Here is a 10,029-nt window from a genome sequence, read left to right as displayed (position 1 = left end):
GTTTTTCCCAACTCTTAGATTATGTTTCCTACTTTGTTTTTCCTCAAAATGACAAACTGAGTTGTGGCCTAGGGTTTAGTGTAGTGGATTGAAGTGTGCTGATTGTGGGTGGGACCCCACAGTGTATCACCACTGAGTTATTTCTGCCTTATTATGTGTCTCAGTTTCTCGCTGGAGGTCTAGCACCTTTGAGAAGGCTCAAAACAGAGTAACTGAGCTCCTGTATGCATTTCCTGGATGAGCCTTTTAAACGAATTTTGTTGGGGATTCCCTGTAGGGCTGCTGCACATTGCAGGGGATCAACCCCCAGACACTCCCACTCGGGCCCCAGTCACCCAGGAGCACCTTTCAGCTGGGAGGAGCAAAACACCCTTTCTCTTTGGAGCTGAGGAAACTCAGTCTCTCATTTTTCTAGTAAAACAACAGTTCAGTTCCTCATGCAAATGCACATACAAGCCAACTGAGATGAATTTTGGGAGAAAAACCAATGGAAAAGACCCTTTAGAATGTACCTTCAAACTAGAAATGAAATGGGGTACCCAAAAGGGGATTGTTCTCCTTGTCTTTAGAAAAAAGGCAATGAAGAAGACCCTTTAGCATACTCCTCCAAACTAGAATTGGGATCCTAAACAACCACTTCCTAGGAGGAGGAAAAAAAAACCCACCAGCTCAGAATAAATCGAGGAGCATCAACCAAAGGAGGTTCAGGGCTCCCAAGTAGCTGGGACTACATGTGTGTGCCACCACACCCAGCTAATTTTTGTATTTTTAGTAGAGACAGGGTTTTACCATGTTGGCCAGGCTAGTCTCAAACTCCTGACCTCAGGTGATCCACCTGCCTCAGCCTCCCAAAGCGTTGGAATTACAGGCATGAGCCATGGCACCCAGCCCAGAAAAGTGTATTTTTGTTTGACAGGTGTTCTTTTTAACTTAGCTATTGTTTCTTAGCTAAAATCGCCGAGTTCAGAGTAGAGTCTATTAAGGAACAGGACAAAGAAAGTGCTCTCTATGCCTGGACTCAGCATGAACAGATCTGAAAGAAAGGCAAGCCTATTTTACCTGAGGGCCTACCTTTTATAAACACTTTATCTCCAATAGCTTTTTCACCTTCAGGGCAGGATAGTAACTAAGCCAAAAAGTTAGCAGATTTAATTTTTCTTATCAATTAGTCACTTAAGCTTTTTCTTTGCCTTTGCTCAGGGATTTACTAAGGCAAAGGCAAAGAAAAATCTTAGGGGCAAATTAGATTACATAAAAATACTGAAATCTTTGTACAAGTTTCTGCACATCAATAGGCAATAGATGAGACTAATTTGGGAGCCCTCACTTTCAAGTACACTTCTTCAAGTGCAGTCTTGTTTATCTGGAATGTTCCACTGCACCTTTAAATTATCCATAGTGAGATTTCACCATTTCTGTAAGCCTTCACTGCTACCAGGGCCTAATACTTATGTATGTATAAGCTGGAAGGTATTTGGTTCTTCAGAAATTAAGGATCCCATTTTACCTCAAATATTGGCTTTGGCTCTCAGATCCCCTTGATCAACTTAGCCAATGATTTTTTTTCCTACCTAAGCCCCCAAGAAAAAGAGACAAAAGGAGTAGAACACAAAAATCCCTGCAAATTTCCAAAAGTTTATACCCCCTGCAGTATTGCCATTTACTACAGGTTTCTTTCTGACTCAGATATAAGAAGCCTCACCAGGCGTGGTGGCTCACGCCGATAATCCCAGCACTTTGGGAGGCTGAGGTGGGCGGATCATCTGAGGTCAGGAGTTTGAGACCAGCCTGACCAACATGGTAAAACCCCATCTCTAGTAAAAATACAAAATTAGCAGGACATGGTGGCACATGCCTGTAATCCCAGCTACTCAGGAGGCTGAGGCAAGAGAATCACCTGAACCCAGGAGGTGGAGTCTGCAGCGAGCCAAGATCACACCACTGCACTCCAGTTTGGGCAACAGAGCAAAACTCCATCTCAAAAAAAAAAAAGAAGCCTCTAACTAGATCCAAACCAATTAATTATTAGATCCAATCTAATCCTGGATCCAGTCCAGTTTCTGTCATGACTTCCAAACCCAGTTTGGATCAGAAAATTGCTCGGAGAACTCAGAGAGCTCAAAACACAAATCCATGGAGCTTTGGAATCCAACAGAGAACTTATTATGATCCCCAGTTGCTGCAAGAGAGCAATGGACACAATGGGCCCGGTGGGTACCTCGATTAGTCACGCAGCATTCCTGGGGGTCACTGGAAGATCTACTTCAGATCCCACTTCTGATGTCATCTGTTAAAAGAAAATTCTTAGCCAAATTAAATTTAACAGAGTTTAATTGAGTAAAGAATGATTCACAAATCAAGCAGCCTCCTGAGCCAGAGTAGATTCAGAGACTCCAGCACAGCCACATGGTGGAAGAAGATTTATGGACAGGAAAAGGAAAAATGTACAGAAAGTGGAAGTGAGGTACAGAAATAGCCAGATTGGTCACAGCTCAGGGTCTGCCTTATTTGAACACCATTTGAACAGTTGGACCCTTTTGATTGGCCAAAACTTGGTGACTGGCTCAAGAGTAGGTTATAGTCTGTTTACACACCCATTTAGGTTAGAGTTCACTGTATATGGAGAAACCTTTAGGCCAAACTTAAAATATGGAAGGAGGCAGCTTTAGGCTAAACTTCATTGAACAATATCTAAATGTGAAAGGCAGCAATTCTCAACAGAGTGAAGCGCAACCCTGTCTGTGCTCTATGTGTGCTACAGCATAAGTGTTACAAACGCTGGGTAAAAGTGGTTGGAAAACACTCATTTAAAGGACATATCAATTATCCCTCTCTCCAGGTTCACCTAGCTCCATCTCAACATTAATTCAGACTATCAGAAAGCAACAAGCCTGACCCAAATTACTGTTGCTGCATTTTAAAAAATTGCTTTATTAAATCCCCATACTGGATCTTTTAAGATTTCATATAATAGCCTTGGCTTTTGTACAGAAAAGAGGAAAAGGAGGCTCAGCAAAGGAAACTGCTAGTGACAGAGGTGAATAATGGTCAAAGAGAACAGGGAAAATAATCCTAAAAAATAAAAAAACAAAAAACTAGGTTCAGGGTTTAGGTATAAGAAGCCATTTCAGACCATAGAAAAAACAGAAAGGCCAAAATTAGATTTTTAGCTCAGAATCAACTCTCTTTTCTGTCATCCTTCTTGTCTGCACTGAGTTGAGGAAGGAGAGATCAATTTTATGGAACTGAGGAGCTAAAGGCCTCTCATTTTACCTCCCAGGTTGCTTGGTTGTCATATCTGCCTGTTGCTGTAAGCAGGACCCAAATGAACAATGGGCCTGTTCACACTGGAGCCTTTTCCAGAATGATACCATCTGCTTGTGTGATTCATCCATCTGGAGGGATATGAAGCACAAAAGCCATAGCTGTTTCTCAGCCACAGCCTGGCTACAGGAAGAAACCAAACAAGTCTGGAAGCTACCCTCAAGGCAGAAGAACTAGGAGAGTTGAGATCTCATGGGGAAAACACAGGGGATAAAGTCATGGAAGAAGTTATAAAAGCTGTTTCTCATATTATTTCTCTTCACTAAAATAAAACAGTAAAGAAGACACTGGATAATGAGAATTACTAAATGCAGTTCACTATCTTAAATTAATAATGACAGTTATTGTGCAATTATTTTTCCATTTGACATCTAAGTTTTACTAAAAAACATTTCAAACTTTTTTCTTCCTCAAAGTTTGTACAAGATGAAACTTCTAGATCTGGTAACAGGACAAAAAAAAATCTGGAAATGTTAGATAAAATATAACAACAACAACAAAATTGTTTTATTAGATATGCCTATAGCTTAGATGTTTGTTCCTACCAAATCTTGTGTTGAAACTGAATCCCCAATGTGGCGGTATTGGAAGGTGGGCCCCAATGTGGCGGTATTGGAAGGTAGGGCCCAATGGGAGGTATTTGAGTCATGGGGGCAGACCCTTCATGAATATATTAGTGCCTTCCCTCAGGGATGAGTGAGTTCACACTCTATTAGTTCCCACAGAGCTGGTTTAGAAAGAGCCTGGCACCTCCCCTATCTCTCTCTAGCTTCCTCTCCTGCCATGTGGTCTCTACACATGCCAGCTCCCCTTCTGCCTTCTTGCATAAGTGCAAGCAGCCTGAGGCCCTCACCAGATGCAGAGGCCCCATCTTGAAGCTTCCAGCCTCAGAATTGTAAGCAAAATAAACCTTTTTCCTTATAAATTGCCCAGCCTCGGGTAATCCTTTATAGCAACACAAAACAGACTAGCATAGATACTCAACTGAGTTCGCAAGAACAAAAGTGTGAAAGCTGAGGGCCTATATTATGTAGGGGCAGGGAAGAAAGATAAAGAGAAGAAATAAACATCAAACTAGGAGACCAAAGTCTTGGGCCACAATGAGGAGGAGTTGAAGCTAAGCCATGTGTAGATTTGAAATCTAAATACCTAAATGTATATACACATGGGACACAGGAATCCTCAAGCCAAGAAATAAACATAAATATTGTTCCTGGGCTGGTGATTTCCTCAGAGTACCTAAAAATAACAAACAGAAATCCACAATTGACAGAATCTTTCTCAATCCAGAGTGCTTGAAATTCACAGACACAAAAAATCCCTACAAAAAAGAACTTACAGTTAATAATAAAGTAATAATAAAACATACATAGAACTAATACACCATGAACAAGAGTCAGCCTAGACAGCAAACTAGGTAATAGAATCTGAAACACTATGATAAGTAGATTCTTCAATGTTTTAGATATATAATTATATTTATTTTACATATTTGTTTATTTATTTATGTATAGAAAGGCTCTGTCTCTGTCACCCAGGATGGAGTGCAGTGGTATAACTGCCGGATGGGTTCACCTTGACCGCTGCCGAGACAGAACCAATTTATCAAGACAGGGGAATTGCAATGGAGAAAGAGTAATTCACACAGAGCCGGCTATGTGGAAGACTGGAATTTTATTATCACTCAAATCAGTCTCCCGGAAATTCGGGGATCAGAGTTTTGATTTTTTGTTTTTTTGGTTTTTTTGAGACGGAGTCTCACTCTGTCACCCAGGCTGGATGGAGTGCAGTGGCGTGATCTCAGCTCACTGCAAGCTCCGCCTCCCGGGTTCACGCCATTCTCCTGCCTCAGCCTCCTGAGTAGCTGGGACTACAGGCGCCCAACATCACGCCCGGCTAATTTTTTGTGTTTTTAGTAGAGATGGGGTTTCACCGTGTTAACCAGGATGGTCTCGTTCTCCTGACCTCGTGATCCGCCCGCCTCGGCCTCCCAAAGTGCTGGGATTATAGGTGTGAGCCACCACGCCCAGCTGGGGATCAGAGTTTTTAAAGATAATTTGGCGGGTAGGGGCTTGGGAGGTGGGGATTGGTCAGGTTGGAGATGGAACCACAGGGGGTTTAAGTGAGGTTTTCTTAATGTCTTCTGTTCCTGGGTGCGATGGAAGAACTGGTTGAGCCAGATTATTGATCTGGGTGGTGTCTGCTGATCCATCGAGTGCAGGATCTGCAAAATATCTCAAGCACTGATCTTGGATTTTACAATAGTGATGTTTTCCCCAAGAGCAATTTGGAGAGGTTCAGACTCTTGGAGCCGGAGGCTACATGACCCCTAAATTGTAATTTCTAATCTTGTAGCTAATTTGTTAGTCCTGCAAAGGCAGACTGGACCCCAGGCAAAAAGGGGGTCTTTTCAGGAAAGGGCTGTTACCAATTTTGTTTCAGAGTCAAACCATGAACTGAATTCCTTCCCAAAGTTAGTTTGGCCTATGCCCAGGAATGAACAAGGACAGCTTAAGGGTTAGAAGCAAGATAGAGTCAGTTAGGTCTGATTTCTTTCACTGTCATAATTTCCTCAGTTATATTTTGGAAAGGCTGTTTCAGTGGTGTGATCCTAGCTTACTGCAACCTCAAACTTGCGGGCTCAAGCAATCCTCCCACCTCAGCCTCCCAAGTAGCTGAGACTATAGGCATGTGCCACCACACACGGCTACTTTTTAAAAAATGTTTTGTCAGAGACAGGATTGATATCGTTTGGATGTTTGTCCCCTCCAAATCTCATGTTGAAATGCAATCCCCAGTGGTGGAAGTGGGGCCTAGCAGGAGGTATTTAGTCATGGGAGTGGATATCTCACGAATGGCTCGGTGCCCTCCCTGTAGTAATGAGTTCACTTGAGATCTCCTTGTTCAAGGGTCTGGAGTCTCCCTGCTCTCTCACCGTGTGACTTGTCAGCTCCCCTTCCTTTCTGAAGACGGAGTTTCACTCTGTCACCCAGGCTGAAGTGCAGTGGTGCAATCTCTGCCCCCTGGGTTCAAACGATTCTACTGTCTCAGCCTCCTGAGTAGCTGGGATTACAGGCATACTCCACACACCCAGCTGATTTTTGTACTTTTAGTAAAGATGGGGTTTCACCATGTTGGCCAGGCTGGTCTCAAACTCCTGACCTCAAGTGGTTCGCCCACCTCGGCTTCCCATAGTGCTAGGATTACAGGTGTGAGCCACCGCACCTGGCCTTTTCTTCATAAATTACCCAGCCTCAGGTATTCCTTTACAGAAACACAAAAGGGACAAACACAGAGGTCTTGCTATGTTGCCCAGGCTGGTCTCTAACTGTCCTCCCATCTCAGCCTCCCAAAGTGTTGGGATTACAGGCATGAGCCACCATATCCAGCCCTTTTTAATTTTTTAATTGACAAATAAAATTTTATATATTTATTGCATACAACATGTTGTTTTGAAATATATATACATTGTGGAATGGCTAAATTGAGCTAATTAACATACGCATTATCTCACAAGCATCATTTTTTGCAAGAACACTTGAAATCTACTCTCTTAGCAATTTAAGAATTCAATACATACATTAACTACAGTCACCATGCTGTATGATGAATATTCTTAAATATTAAAGAAATTAAGAATAAACACCAAGGATAAAAAAGAAAACACCATGAGGAAAAAAAAATAGAAACATCTGGAAAATAATCAAATAGACTGACAAGGAAAAATAGTCAATGAAATTAAAAACTCTTCTGACACATGCTACAATACGAATGAACCTTGAGGACATTATGCTAAATATAATGAGTCAGCCACAAAAGACTATATGATTCCACTTATATGAGCAACCTGGAGTAGTCAAATTCATAAAGACAGAAAGTGGAACGGTGGCTGCCAGGGGCTGGGGCTGGGAGCAAGAGGAGTGGTTGTTTAATGGGGACAGAGTTTCACTTTTGAAAGATGAAAACAGTTCTGGAGACTGGCTGTACAGCAATATGAATGGGCTTGGCACTACTGAACTGTACACTCAAAAATGATTAGGATGGTACATTTTATGTTATGTTTACTTTAGCACAATTAAAAGAAAATTTTAAACTCATTTGAATGGATTAAAACATGAGTTAGGCCTGGCTAAAGCAAGAAGTCAATTGTGTTGGAATCCCAGCTGAGCCACTTACCACTTATATGACCACAGGCAAGTTACTTAACCTCTCAACGTCCTGATCTCTCAGAGGAGGGCAATAGCAGCACAGTTCTCACAGAGCAGCTGTACAGAATAATGAGATATCGCAAGGAAAAGTCAAACGAACACGGTTCCCAGTGTTCCATTGCTAGTAACTATTATATTCTACTCTGCCATGTGCTTTACCTTCCTTTCCTATTCCCAGCTCGTAGGTCCCGCTTTCTGATTCTTCCCAACAAGAATGATTTACTTTCCTATGCCAGAAATGAAGTTCTGGGACAAAAAAATATAAGGAGGTAAATCTGTGTATACTGGAAATTTCCCTAAGAGAAATAGATTGGTAATGGTAATTTTCCAGAAAAGTCAGGCATTCTTAGGCATTGTTCTCTGTCCTTGTGCAAGAACACTTATTTTTGCCTATCAATGGTAAGGGTTTTTTGTTTTGTTCTGTTTTGTTTTTTTGTTTTTGGACAAGGAAAGTAACTTAAAAGCAGGGATAGACACCATTGTTCTGAGAGATGGTATACCTTATTTCATCTAATCTAAGATATTTATAGATATCTCTATATTTCATTTTAACGTATTAGAAGTTGGGATTGTCTTATAATTGCTAGTATGTTATAATTTAATTGGAAATAACCTTTTCTTTCTTAGTGGAACACAAAATAATGGTGTACCTTGAAAGTCCTAGGCAGGAGGATTGCTTGAAGCCAGGAGTTCAAGACCAACCTTGGCCAACATAGAGAGACTCCCATCTGTATAAAAATTAAAAAAAAAATTTAAAAAATGGTGTATTTACAACCAATGGCTTCTTTGCTTTGATGAAACATGAGTATTTTGTAAACCAAAGGAATATGTTCATCATCAGCTGGAGCTGCCATGATACCAGGAAAGAAAAGGTAGAAAAGGAAAGGAGGTGCCCTCATACCCATGAGAGCTCCCCCAAAATTTGTGTTGTCCTCACTGTTTCTCTCTGGATTAGCCACAGTGGTGCTGCTTTATAGATACTCTAACATCTCAAAGGAGGGCTGATATTCAGCTGGTAGGCACTGGTATGGACAATAGTTATTTCTGATGCACATCTATTCTGAGTGGCCAGAGCTCATGCCATACAAGTTGTTCATATTTATAATATTTCCCTGGGCTATAAGTTGTCTCAAATCTGTTTAGGCAGCAAGCAGGGTATAAATCATAAATATACAGTCTTTCTGAACATGTGCACTTTCAATAAAATGATATATTACATCACTGGATATGAATATTAATATTAAAGTTTTCATATTTAAAGCATTGTCAGTGATTTGAGTGCTGCAAGGAAGCATCATCCAGAAATCTGGAAATAAGACCAAGCTGTCTTCTGAGAATTAAAAGATAAATCAAAACATAATGAATCAGAACAGGAATATGTCATCCTACAAAAATGTCAGAATGGCCCAGGCCTTCAAAACAAAGCTATAATCTGGTTAAATACATTAATTTGCATGAGGAAAGAACAGGCCAACTGGAAACAGATTACATAGCCTGAAAAGCCTAAAAAGAAAGTCAGAGTCAATGCAGGCAGTGACCAACCCAGGATAGGCCTCGGGGAAAAGTACTGTGGCCCAATGCAGTTTTGTCACTGTCCTGAAGATAGATACATCTTTATCCGATGCTATTAAAGATTGGACTCATAACCAGCTATTCCTGTTCTAGCCTCTGGCTCACCAAACAACTTCCCAATTATAGTTCAGCTTTTCAAGCATGGCATACATACAGGGAAGGAAGGATCAGCAGGAGGATTCAGGCATCCAGTCCTTTTGGCATTTATAGTTCTTGTTGCTTCATAGGAAATTAACAAACTGGCCTTCTTGTTTCATTCATCACTGCTATGACCTCAGCTAAGAGGACATCACTACAACTACTCCCATCAGCTGCACAAGAGCCATGCAGAGGAGAGAAGAGACTACAAAAAAACTCACCCTTGAACTCAGAGAGGCAGTGAAGCATTCCAGCAGCAGCTAGTGTGATGGGAGCAGCACAATCACAGCCCTTCTCAGATGGGCTGTGTCCACAGGATGAGCAAGACCAGGGGCTGGTCCGGAAGGAGCTCACTGCCTAGTACTCAGTGCAGAGTCACCTTCCAATAAATAGTAGCTGGATCAGTAAATGAATAAACTGCAAAAACTTGCGGAATATAGCATTTTGTCTTAGTCAAGGAGGCCAGTCCTCCATAAGCCTTCCATTGCTGCACATTTCCTGACTGCTTGAATCCTATTGTGCCCATCTGTGCATTGCTCCCTGCTCACTGTTCTGCCCAAACTGCCCTTCTCAGCCTTTCCATCACAGTGAGCAGGGTGTAAACCACCACCACTCCAAGTTCCCAAACATCATTATTTGGGGACAGGAGGGAGTTCCTGTCTTCTTGCCAAAGTCCTGGCACACTTAACTGCCCTACATAGTTCCAATTGTTTGTGTTGTTTTAACTTTTTTTTTTTTTTTCTAAGATGGAGTTTCACTCTTGTTGCCCAGGCTGGGGTGCAACGGT

The 10,029-nt window shown here is 41.6% G+C and overlaps 1 long non-coding RNA gene across 1 annotated transcript; it reads right to left on the bottom strand.

Moving 5' to 3' along the window:
- Window positions 1-4,893: 4,893 nt before the first annotated feature.
- LOC129526618 (uncharacterized) lies at window positions 4,894-9,813 on the bottom strand. The gene is made up of 3 exons (XR_008671296.2): window positions 9,464-9,813; window positions 8,183-8,260; window positions 4,894-7,589 (listed from the first exon to the last, which is right to left on the bottom strand). It is a non-coding gene; the product is annotated as an uncharacterized lncRNA (long non-coding RNA).
- Between the last annotated feature and the right edge of the window lie 216 nt (window positions 9,814-10,029).

Source organism: Gorilla gorilla, chromosome 15 (genome assembly GCF_029281585.2).
Source record: "Gorilla gorilla gorilla isolate KB3781 chromosome 15, NHGRI_mGorGor1-v2.1_pri, whole genome shotgun sequence".
Taxonomy (NCBI): Eukaryota; Metazoa; Chordata; class Mammalia; order Primates; family Hominidae; genus Gorilla; species Gorilla gorilla.
Note: the sequence above shows the minus strand (reverse complement) of the source record. Positions and strands in the feature narration are given on the sequence as shown.